Source organism: Rhinolophus sinicus, linkage group LG03, assembly GCF_036562045.2.
Source record: "Rhinolophus sinicus isolate RSC01 linkage group LG03, ASM3656204v1, whole genome shotgun sequence".
In the NCBI taxonomy this organism is placed as follows: domain Eukaryota; kingdom Metazoa; phylum Chordata; class Mammalia; order Chiroptera; family Rhinolophidae; genus Rhinolophus; species Rhinolophus sinicus.
In genome coordinates, this window is record NC_133753.1 from 101,980,293 (window position 1) to 101,993,079 (window position 12,787).

Below are 12,787 nucleotides of genomic sequence, written 5' to 3' on the forward strand. Positions count from 1 at the left end.
AGAGCGCAGTGCTCAACACTCCCGTCTCTGGTTTGATCCCCACATGGGCCAGTGAGCTGTGTCCCCCACAACTAGATTGAAAACAAGATTTGACATGGAGATGATGGGTCCTGGAAAATCACACTATTCCCCAATATTCCCCAATAAAATTTTTATTTAAAAAAAGAGATTTCCAGTCATTAGAGTAAAACTAATCAAATGTTCTGTAATGTCTAAGATCATTTTTGTGTGTCATTATTTCTACCCTGAAAGTTTCAACTAATCAAAGTTTGGTTCAAAATAAATTTTAGAAAATTTAGGATAGTAGTGATTCTATTTCTATAGCAGAATCTCAATGGAATATTTTTCCCAAGACTAATACAATTTAATCTGGTTTTATTTTAGACTTTGTTAGCTTCCATTTAAATGATAGTACAAGCATTTACTCTTTAGAAGCAGTTTTCCCCTCCCCCGCCCCCAAGTCCGATTCAAGCCATTGTTTCTCAGTCTAAGTTGTGGAGGACGCAGCTCCCTGACCCATGTTGGTATGAGCCTTGTGCTAGAAGCATTTCTTGTTCTTCAGACAAACTGAAGTGATTTTAGTAAGGCTTAGTAATATTTAAATGGCAACTTTCTGTACTGTTTTAAAAATCTAGTGTTTAGAACATTTTGACATTTTAAATGCATGAATCTTCATCAAGTGCCCTGGAAGGTCTATTGTTGGGAGAACTGGGTGAGAGGGGCAATAAGAACTTGTGATGGTAAGTCTTTTATTTTATAATAAATACTGCAAATACTGCACGTTATTTCAAGTATTTATAAAATCACAAAGAGATCACTTTTGGGGCAGACGGGTGGCTCAGTTGGTTAGAGTGCAAGCTCTGGGCAACGGGCCTGTCGGTTGGATTCCCATGTGGGCCAGCGAGCGAGCTGCGCCCTCCGCAACTAGAATGTAGTCAATGAGCTGCGCTGACGGTTGGAGCGCAGACTCTCAACCACAAGGTTGCCAGTTCCACTCATCGACTGCCGCAAGGGATGGTGGTCTGCGCCCCCTGCAACTAGATTGAAGAAAACGGCAACTGGACCTGGAGATGAGCCATGCCCTCTACAACTAAGATTGAAAGGACAACAATTTGACTTGGAAAAGTCCCGGAAATACACACTGTTCCCCAATACAGTCCTGTTTCCTTTCCCCAATAAAAATCTTAAAAAAAAGAAAAAAGAGATCACTTTTGTCAAGCTTCAAAATTTGTATATACTTTTAGGGCGTAAGAGTTAATTGTTTTATTTATAACTATAGATTAAGTTATTTACGTATTTAACAAAGCAGGAAAGTATATTGAAAAGGAGTTTTTACAGAGGACTTCTTGAAAATGTTACATTTCTTTTAACTTTAAACATATATTTTTAATGCATACTTAAGTAATATTTAAGGAAACCAAAGTAATGATACAATTGTAGTTTTGTGCATGTTCAGTGACAAAAATAAACCCATTTTGGTGGCTTAAAAAAAAAAAGGAAGAAAGATACTGAGTCAATATTTACAGCTGACTGCCTGGCAGGCCCCTAACCCCTGAACTGACCCTGATATTGAATTCTGCCTTACGTTTTTCTTTTAAGGTTTTATTATTATTATTATTGGGGAAGGGGAACAGGACTTTATTGGGGAACAGTGTATTTTTTCCCTGGACCCGTCAGCTCCAAGTCAAGTTGTGCCCTTTCAATCTTTGTTGCAGAGGGCGCAGCTCAGCTCCAAGTCCAGCTGCCGTTTGTCAATCTAGTTGCAGGGGGCGCAGCCCACCATCGCTTGCGGGAGTCGAACCAGCAACCTCGTTGTTGAGAGCACTAACCGACTGAGCCATCTGGCCAACCGGAAGCTCAGTGGCAGCTCAGCGGCAGCTCGTTGTCTTCACTCTAGTTGTGGAGGGCGCAGCTCACTGGCCCATGTGGGAATCAAACCAGCAACCCTGTTGCTCAGAGCTCACGCTCTAACCAACTGAGTTATCCTGCCGCCTTACATTTTTGTTTGTGCAACAAAGCACAGACAATTTTAATATGTTTTGGGAAAATGCTCAGTAAATGTTTTAACGTTATTTAGCGAGGTAAGTTTATGTTATTTGGAAAATTAAATACTGTGCAACACCTCATAGACTGTTGGCACTGGGTAAATGAAATGCCTTCATATTGGGCAGTGTTTTCTCATAAAATATTAATGATAAATATGAATATTATCTACCTATCAACCCTAGGATGCCTATGTCTATATAGCCTAAATAAGTTTTAAAAAAGTAATTATTTAAAAAAGTAATTATAAATTCACAAGAAGTTGCACAAGTAGTACAGAAAAGTTGGGTTTATCTTTTATCCAGTTTTCCCTAAGAGTTTCATCTTACATAACTATAATACAATAGCATACCCAGGAAATTGACATGGGTATGAAGTGTCTGTATGGTTCTGTCATTTTATGACATGCGTAGATTCATGTAGCCACCATTACAACCAAGATACAGAATGATTCCATCACCACAAAAATCCCCTAGTGTTATCTCTTTATAGTCATTGCCTCCTCCTCACCCTCATTAACCCCAGCAACGACTAGTCTGTTCTCCTTCTCTATAATTGTGTCATTTCAAGAATGTTATATCAATGGAATCATACAGTATGTGACTTTAGTTTGGCTTTTTTAGCTTCACACAATGCCCTTGAGATACATCCAAGTGGTTGTGTGTATCAATAGTTCATTGTTTCTCACTGATGAGTGGTATCCCACGGTATGATGTACCGCAGTTTATTTCGTTTTTCTCCTCTTGTAGGTTTTCAGTTGGGGGCTATTATAAATAAAGCTGCTAAGAACAATCATGTACATACAGGTTCTTGTGTGGGCATCGTTTTTATTTCTCTGGGGTACACGCCCAGGAATGCAATTGCTGGGTCACAGCGTATGTTTAGTTTTTTAAGAAACTGCCAAGCAATTTTCCAGAGTGATTGTATCATTTTACATTCCAACCAAAGATGTAATTTCTGGTCATCCTTGCTAGCATTTGATATTTTTTTATTTTAGCTGACCTAATAGCTGTGTAGTGATAAATAGTCATTGTGGCCATAATTTTCATTTCCCTATTGGCTAGTGAAGTGGAACATGTTTTCATGTGCTTATTTGCATATTTCTTCTTCGGTGAAATGTCTCTTGTGTTTTTGTCCGTTTTCTAATTAGGTTTCTTGTCTTCACTGTTGAGTTTGGATGAGTCCTTTATCAATACGCGGTTTGCAAATGTTTCTTCCCAGTCTGTAGTTTGTCTTTTCATTTTAACAGGAGGATCCTGCATAGACCACAATATTTAATTTGGATAAAGTTTAATTTTTTTATTTTTCTCCATGTTTTTGGTGTCATTCCTAAGAATTCTTCACCAAGCTTAAGTCCCAGTGATTTTTTTCTGTTTTCTCCTAAAAGTTTTATAATTTTTCATTTACAGTTAAATCTATGGTGCATTTTGGATTAACTTTTGTTTAGGTATGAGATTTAGGTCCAGGTTGGTTTGTTTGTTTATTTATCTATGGATACTCAATTGCTCCAGCACCATTTATTAAAATAACTATCGTATTATTCCTCCATTGAATAGTTTTTGCAATTCAGTTCTTTTTTTTTTTAATTGGGGAATGTTGGGGAACAGTGTGTTTTTCCAGGGCCCATCAGCTCCAAGTTAAGCCATTGTTTTCACTCTAGTTATGGAGGGCGCAGCTCACTGGCCCATGTGGGAATCGAACTGGTGACATTGGTGTTATGAGCACTGCACTCTAACCAACTGAGCCACCTGCAGCTCTGCAACTCAGTTCTTGTGTGGGGCTATTTCTATCCCGTCTGTTTCATAATACAATTGACTTCTAAAATTTTATTTTTTATTGAGATATAATTCACACACCATAAAATTCACCATGTTAAAGTGTAAAATTTAGTGATTTTAGTAGATTCACAAAGTTGTGCAACCATCATTACTATGAATTCCAGAATACTTTCATCAGCCCGAAAAGAAACCACATAGCTATTAGGAGTCACTCCCTATTCTCCCCTCCCTTCAGCCCTGGCAAATACTAATCTACTCCTGTCTCTATGGATTTTCCTATTTTGAACATTTCATATAAATGGAATCATACAATATGTAGCCTTTTGCATTTGGCTTTTTTCACTTGACATATTTTCAAGATTTATTCATATTGCAGCATATATCAGTACTTCATTCATTTTTATGGTTAAAAAATATTCTGTTGTGTGGATTATACCACCTTTTGTTTACCCATCCATCAGTTGAAGGATATTTGGGTTGTTTCCAGTTTTTGGCTATTGCGAGTAATGCTGTACATTGGTGTCCAAGTTTTTGTTATGAACATGTTTTCATTTCTCTTGAGTATATACAAAGTCTGACAATTAAGTTCATGAACTTGTTGCAACGATGTTGCTAACTTTTTTTTATATCAGAGGGATTATTCATTATGAATTTGTATCAACTGGACAGTTAACCAAGCTGACTATTTGGAAGTGCTGAAAAAGCTGCGTGGAAAAGTTAGACAACCCGAATTTTTCACCAACAATTCATGGCTCTTGCACACAACAATGCACCAACCAGCTCACACAGCACTGTCTGTGAGGGAGTTTTAGCCAGTAAACAAATAACTGTATTGGAACATCCTCCCTACTCACCTGATCTGGCCTCCAGTGACTTCTTTCTTTACCCGAAGATAAAGGAAATACTGAAAGGAAAACATTTTGATGACATCCAGTACATGAAGGGTAATACGATGACAGTTCTGATGGCCATTCCAGAAAAAGAGTTCCAAAATTGCTTTGAAGGGTGGACTAGGCGCTTGTGTCAGTGCATAGCTTCCCAAGGGGAGTACTCCGAAGGTGACCGTAGTGATATTCAGCAATGAGGTGTGTGGCAGGTTTTCTAGGATGAGATCGCGAACTTAATTGTCAGACCTCATATGTAGGGGTGAAATAGCTGGGTGTGTGGTAACTCTATATTTAACGTTTTGAAAAACTACCCCAAACTGTTTTTCATAACAGCTGAACCAGTTTACATCATCACTAGCAATGTATGAGGGTTCCAAGTTTTCCATATCCTTGTCAACACTTGCTGTTATCTGTTTGTTTGATAAATCATCCTAGTAAGATGTGAAGTGTCATCTCATTATGGTTTTGATTTGTATTTCCTTTATGACTAATGATGTTGAGCATCTTTTCATGTGCTTATTGGTCATGTATGTCTTCTTTGAAGAAATGTCTACTCAAACTTTTTGCCTTTGCCTTTTCATTATTGATTTATAAGAGGTCTTTATATATTTTGGATACTAGACCCTTATTAGATATATTACTTGCAAATATTTTCTCCCATTCTCTGGGTTGTCTTCTCACTTTCTTGATAGTAGCCATTTTAAAAAATACTTTTATTAAAAATATAGTTAACAGGGCCGGCCCAGTGGGTCAGGCGGTTAGAACTCCGTGCTCCTAACTCCAAAGGCTGCTGGTTCGATTCCCACATGGGCCAGTGGGCTCTCAACCACAAGGTTGCCAGTTCAATTCCTCGAGTCCTGCAAGAGATGGTGAGTTCTGCCCCCTGCAACTAAGATTGAACATGGCACCTTGAGCTGAGCTGCTGCTGAGCTCCCGGATGGCTCAGTTGGTTGGAGCACGTCCTGTCAATCACAAGGTTGCTGGTTCGACTCCCACAAGAGATGGTGGGCTGCGCCCCCTGCAACTAGCAACGGCAACTGGACCTGGAGCTGAGATGCGCCTTCCACAACTAAGACTGAAAGGACAACAACTTGAAGCTGAATGGCCCCCTCCACGACTAAGATTGAAAGGACAACAACTTGACTTGGAAAAAAGGCCTGGAAGCCACACTGTTCCCCAATAAAGTCCTGTTCCCCTTCCCCAATAAATATATATATATATATATATATATATATATATATATATATATATATATATATAATATATATATATATATATATATATATATATATATATATATATATATATATATACACATATATATGTATATATATATGTGTATATATATGTATATATATATATATAACATAATTTTATGAGTTTCAGGTGTACATAATAGTTATTCAACATTTATACACCTAAAGAAGTGATCACCAGAGAGAGTCCAGCAACCATCTGATACCACATTATGCTATCACAGTATTATTGACTATATTCCCTATGCTGCACATTACATCCCTATGACTTATTTGTTTTATACCTGGAAATTTGGACCACTTATTGCCCTTCACCTTCCCTCCTTTTTTAATTTTTCAGTTACAGTTGACAGTCGATATTATTTTATATTAATTTCAGGTGTACAGCATATGGTTAGACATTTATATAATCTAAGGAGTGATACCCCTGACTAGTCTAGCACACTCCTGGCACTATATATAGATATTACTATATTATTGACTATATTCCCTGTGCTTTACTTTACATCCCCATGATGATTTTGTAACTACCAATTTGTACTTCTTAATCCCTTCACCTTTTTCACCCTGCCCCTCAACCCCCTCCCATCTATCACCCTGATAAATCTAGTACCTATCTGGACACCATACATAGTTATTACAATATTATTGACTATAATCCATATGCTATACCCTCCATCCTCATGAATACTTTGTAACAACCAATTTATACTTCTTGTTTATTTGTTTTGTTTTGTTTTAAACTTTTATTTATTTAAGTGTGTTTTTCCAGGACCCATCAGCTCCAAGTCAAATAGTTGTTGCAATCTAGTTGTGGAGGGCGCAGCTCACAGTGGCCCAGGTGGGGATAGAACCGGCAACCTTGTTGTTAAGAGCACCAGCAAGTAGCGACATGGCGTGTATCTGGAGACTGAGTGTCCTTTGCAGTGCCCAAGGAGGCCAAGTTCTCCTCCGAACCTCAGTGGTCAGACCTGCTCACGTCTCAGCATTTCTCCAGGACCGACCTACCCCAGGATGGTGTGGAACACAGCACATTCACCTGTCACCCAGCCGCCATTCTGGTTCCAAGGCTGCGTCTCTCCACTGGACTGGTGAGAGGGTTGTCAGTGTTTTGCTCCTGGGCCTACTTCCAGCTGCTTATTTGAATCCTTCCTCTGCAATGGACTACTCGCTGGCTGCAGTCCTCACTCTCCACAGTCACTGGGGCCTTGGACAAGTTGCTACTGACTATGTGCAAGCGAGTGCATGGCAGAAAGCTGCCAAGGCAGGCATTTTGGCACTCTCAGCCTTAACATTTGCTGGGCTTTGTTATTTCAACTATCATGATGTGGGCATCTGCAAAGCTGTTGCCATGCTATGGAAGCTCTGACTTTCTTGACTTCGTATGTTGAGAATTGATTGTACACCTCTTTGCCTCTGCTCTGTCATGCCATTCTACTCACATAAGAAGGAAATAAAAGATAATTCCATTGGTGAGATAAATCTCTTCTCCCAATCACCTGGTTAGTCTTACAATGTAATCTTTGAGGAAAAGGTTTATGAGGAATTGTATTCAAGAAATTGTGAGACCGAGTTCCTTATTCTGATGAGTTAATGGGGTTGTCTCCCAGCTTCTCACAAGACTCACATCATAACTAAACATATGTCACATCATAACTAAACATATGTATGAGCTTTTGCATTTTAATTTATCAAACTCTTAAAAGAAATTCAGCTTTATTACTATCACTACCTGATCAAACTTCTGTATTTGTCTTGGGAATGATGGAGAAAAGAAAAGACTTTTAATTCATAAGTAAAGACTGCAGACACTTAAGCAGTGCTAAATGTTTGAAAACTTCCCCCTCTGTTCAGTTGATACCAGTTACTCATGGTTGTGTGTCCTTAAGAAACTTTAAAATTAGGAAATGCTGATATTTCACATTACTAATATCTAAATCCTAAGAAAAAGAGCCTGAAGAACTTCTGAATATAGAAAAATTCCATGTAGGGAAGAGGTTCCATATTAGATGCATCAAACTATAACAGATTCTAAACTGAGATTTAATCCTCAAATGTGTTCATTTTACTTTTCTTGAGATAATCTGTCCACAAATATAAGACTTTAAATAATACATTATTATTTTTCCCACTGTGGGAATCTAATGTGAAAATGTATTGTATGAAAACAAAGTTTTTAAAAAAAATAAAATTCGACATAAAAAAAAAAAAAAAAAAAAGAGCACCAGCACTCTAACGAACTAAACTAACTGGCAGCCTTTGTTTTGTTTTTTTAATTAAATTTATTGAGGTGACAAGAGTTAGTAAAATTACATAGTTTTCAAGTGTACAATTCTATAATACATCATCTATAGATCGTATTGTGTGCTCACCACCCAGAGTTTGTACTTCTTAATCCCTTCCCCCTTTCACCCACCCCCCCAACCACCCTCCCATCTGGCATCATCAAAATGTTTTCTGTATCTATTAGTCTGTTTCTGTTTTGGCTGTTTATTTTGTTCTTTAGATTCCATGTATAAGATAAATCAAATTGCATCTGTGTTTCTCTGTCTGACATACTCCACTCAGCACAATACCCTCCAGGTCCATCCATGCCGCCACAGATGGGGAGAACCCATTCCCTTCCCTAGCTGAGCAATGTATTCCACTGTATATATGTACCACCCCCTCCTTATCCATTCTTCTATCAAAAAACACCCAGGTTGCCTCCACATCTTGGCCATTATAAGCAATGCTGCAATGAACATATGGATGGATGCACATGTTCCCTCAAAGTAGCCTTTTGGGTTTCTTCGGATAAATACCAGGGAGTGGGATTACTGGGTCCTTCTTTGTCTCTTGTTATAGCCTTAGTTTTAAAGTATATTTTGTCTGGTATAAGTATTGCTACCCCAGTTTCTTTTTTTCGTTTCCATTTTCACTAAATAACTTTTTCCATCCCTTTACTTTTAGTCTGTGTGTGTCTTTCAATCTGAAGTGAGTCTCTCGTAGGCAGCATATATAAGGGTTTTGTTTTCTTATCCATTCAGCCATCCTATGTTTTTTATTGGAGCATTTAATCTACTTACATTGAAAGCAATTGCTGACAGATAGGTAGTTATTGCCATTTTATTATTCATATTTTTTATCTTTTTAAAAAAAATTATTGGAGAATATTGGGGAACAGTGTTTTTCCAGGACCCATCAGCTCCAAGTCAAGTCATTGTTTTTCAATCTAGTTGTAGAGGGTACAACTCAGCTCCAAGTCAAGTCGTTGTTTTCACTCTAGTTGTGGAGGGCTCGGCTCACTGACCCATGTGGGAATTGAATGGGTGACCTTGGTATTATGAGCACTGCGCTCTAACAAACTGAGCCAACCGGCGGCCCTGTCTTTTTTTTTTTTTTTTTTCATCTTAAAGAACTCCTTCTCACATTCCTTGTAATACTGGTTTGGTGGTGATGAACTCCTTTAGCTTTTTCTTGTCTGGAAAGCTCTTTATCTGTCCTTCCATTCTAAATGATAACTTTGCTGGGTAGAGTAATCTTGGTTGTAGGTCCTTTCTTCTCATCACTTTGAATATTTCTTGCTAATCCCTCTGGTTTGCAAAGTTTCTGTTGAGAAATCATCTGACAATCTTATGGGAGCTCCCTTATAGGTTACTAGTTGCCTTTCTCTTGCTGCTTTTAGGATTCTCTCTTTGTCTTTAACCTTTGCCATTCTAATTATGATGTGTCTTGGTGTGGGCCTCTTTGGGTTCATCTTGTTTGGGACTCAAAGCACTTCCTGGACTTGTATGTCTATTTCCTTTGCCAGGTTAGGAAAGTTTTCAGTCATTATTTCGTCAAATAAATTCTCAGTCCCTTTCTCTCTCTCTTCTCCTTTTGGTACCCAATGTGATGTGAATGTTGTTACCGTGATGTTGTCACAGAGGTCTCTGAAACTATCCTCAATTTGGCCATATAGTGTAATGGTTAGCACTCTGGACTCTGAAACTATCCTCATTTTTTGGATTCTCTTTTTTCTTTTTGCTGTTCCAATTGGGTATTTTCTGCTACCTTGTCTTCCGAATCACTGATTTAATCCTCTGCTTCATCCAGTCTGCTGGTGATTCCTTCTAGTGTGCACTCTTCATTTCAGTTACTGTATTCCTCACTTCTGACTGGATCTTTTTTATGGTTTCTAGGTCCTTTTTTATGATTCCTGTCTCATTGAAGTTCTAACTAAGTTCTTTGAGCATCCTTATAACCATTGTTTTGAACTCTGTATCTGGTAGGTTGTTTGCCTCTATTTTGTTTAGTTCTTCTGTTGGTTCATTTGGGATGTATTTCTTTGTTTCCTCATTCTGGCTGACCCTCTGTGTTTGTTTCTACGTATCAGGTAGGGCTGCTATGTCTCCCAGCCTTGGCTGGGTGGCCTTATGTAGTACGTGCCCTGTGGAGGCCAGTTGCACAATCTCCCTGAGCCAGGTGCTGTAGGAATGTCCCTTGCGTGCCCTCCTGTTATAGCTGAACCTTGATTGGTGTTGCCATGTCAGTGGGTGGTATTGACCCTCAGGCTGACTGGCTGTGAGGTTTGTGAGGGGGGGCTTACCCCACAGAGTTTGATTTGCCCCGGTGGGCTCCAGTGCCTGTTGAGACTGTCCTTTTTGTGTGACACTTGTAGGGCTAATTGGGCAGTGCTCTGCTGTGGTCTGAAGCAAACCTCCAAGTATGTTTGTTCTGGGGCCACTTGGGAGGGACTCTGGTGCAGGCCCAGGTCACCTACTGCCTGTGACTGGCGGGGAGTACCTGGTAGGAGCTACAAAGTGATCCATGGTTGGTCGCTGCTTGTGTTGTACCTGGAGGTGCATGGGAGAGGACATGCTGCAAACCAAGTCTGCCATACAGGGTCTGGGGTAGCTCTGTAAAAAGTGGGGACACTTCAGGCCTGCTGCCACCTGCTGGCTCCTGTGAGGTTCAGCTGTTGATAAAGCCCCAGGTGGTAGCAAGTTGGGTGAGGCAGGGTCTCATTGAGTCAGCAGGGTGGAGCAGTGGAGCTCACTAAACCAATCAGATTCAGATTTGTCCTGTGGGGGCAGGCTCAACACAGGAAAGATGGCACCTGCCTGCCAGCTGCACGGGAAGAGGGCCCACACAGGGAAAATGGTGACTGTCCCTCCAGCACTCACCCAGAAGTTACACAACTCAGTCTCTCTCCATATGTCTTCAACACCCCTTGAGTTACTGTCCCTCCACTGGAGCCCAGGGTGAGGGCCTGCATGGATCCTTTAAGAGGCTGTCTGTGTTTCTCACAGCCTTCCGTCCCACCTGGATGGTCAGAATCCTGTTTGTCACAGCCAGATGTTGTGGGGGCTCCTTTTCCCAGCACCACTACTCCAGGCTGGGGAGGCTGGTGTGGAGCTGGGGTCCCTTGCTTACTCTGTGAGGAAACTCTGTGGCCAAGATATCCCTCCCAATTTTCAAATGCCACATGGGAGTTTGCGGCTGACCCATTTGCATCTCCACCTGTCTTACCAGTCTTGATGTGGCTTCTTTATATCCTTAGTTACAAAATTTCTGTTCAGCTAATTTCAGATCATTCTCCAGGTTTGTTGTTTTATAATTTAATTGTAATTTTGATGTGTTTACAGGATGAGGTAAGCACAGCGTTTATCTACCCCTCCATTTTGGGTCTCCTGATCTTGATACCATGTTTCCCCGAAAATAAGACCTAGCCGGACAATCAGCTCTAATGCGTCTTTTGACACAAAAAGTAATATAAGACCCAGTCTTATTTTACTATAGATCTTATATTGATTTTTGCTCCAAAAAATGCATTAGAGCTGATTGTCTGCCTAGGTCTTATTTTCGAGGAAACACGGTAGTACCCATTTAATGCACAAAATTTGTTAATTTTTTCCCCCTTTCTTCCACCTCCTCTCCCCCCACTCCAGTTCAAGCCATTGTTTCTCAGTCTAGTTGTATAAGATACAGCTCCCTGGCCCATGCTGGTATTATGAGACTTGTGCTGAGGCAGTCAGTCGCCATTGGTTGGCCGCTTACAGCAGCGCTCACTGGCTGTGGGCCATTCATACTGGCTGCCGGCCACTCACGGCAGCTCACGCCAACCTCCGGCTGCTCATGGCAGCCAAACTCCAGGGAGAGCTATTGTTCACAGTCAGTAGAGGGCGCAGCTCATTGACTCGTGGGAATCAAACCCGTGACCTCGGCACTAGGAGCACGGCACTCCCACAACCTAAGCCACCTGGCTGGTCCCAAAATTTGTTAATTTTTATGAAGTCGAATTTATCTATTTTTTTCTTTGGTTGCTTGTGATTTCAGTGTCATATTTAAGAAATCACTGCCTAGTCCAAGGTCATGAAGATTTATGTTATATTTTCCTCTAAGAGTTTTATAGTTTTAGCTCTTACATTTAGGTATTTGGTCCTTTTTAAGTTAATATTGTATATGCTATGAAGTGGGTGCAATTGATTTCTGTATGTTGATCTTGTTTTCTGAGACCTTGTTGAACTCACTGATTATTTCTAGGAATTTTTTGGTAGATTCTTTGGACTTTCCTAAGCAGACAATTGTGTCAACTGCAAACAGCGACAGTTTTATTTTTTCCTTTTTGATCTGTACGCCTTGCAATTACTTTTTTCTTTCTTTCTTTCTTGCATTGGCTAGAATTTCAAGTGTTATGTTCAGTAAGAGTGGTGATAGTGGGCATCTTTGTTTTATTTCCAACCTCAGTGAGAAAGCAGTCCCCGACTATTAAGTATGATGCTAGTTGTAGTTGTTTGGGGTGTTTGGTTTTTAGGGAGAGACTTCCAAAAAAAATCAAACTGAGGAAGTTGCCCTCTAT

General features: G+C 40.0%; 1 pseudogene; it reads left to right on the plus strand.

The window, feature by feature from the left end:
- The first annotated feature begins 6,830 nt into the window (after positions 1-6,830).
- On the plus strand, positions 6,831-8,183 carry LOC109441011 (succinate dehydrogenase [ubiquinone] cytochrome b small subunit, mitochondrial; annotated as a pseudogene).
- The last annotated feature ends 4,604 nt before the right edge of the window (positions 8,184-12,787 follow it).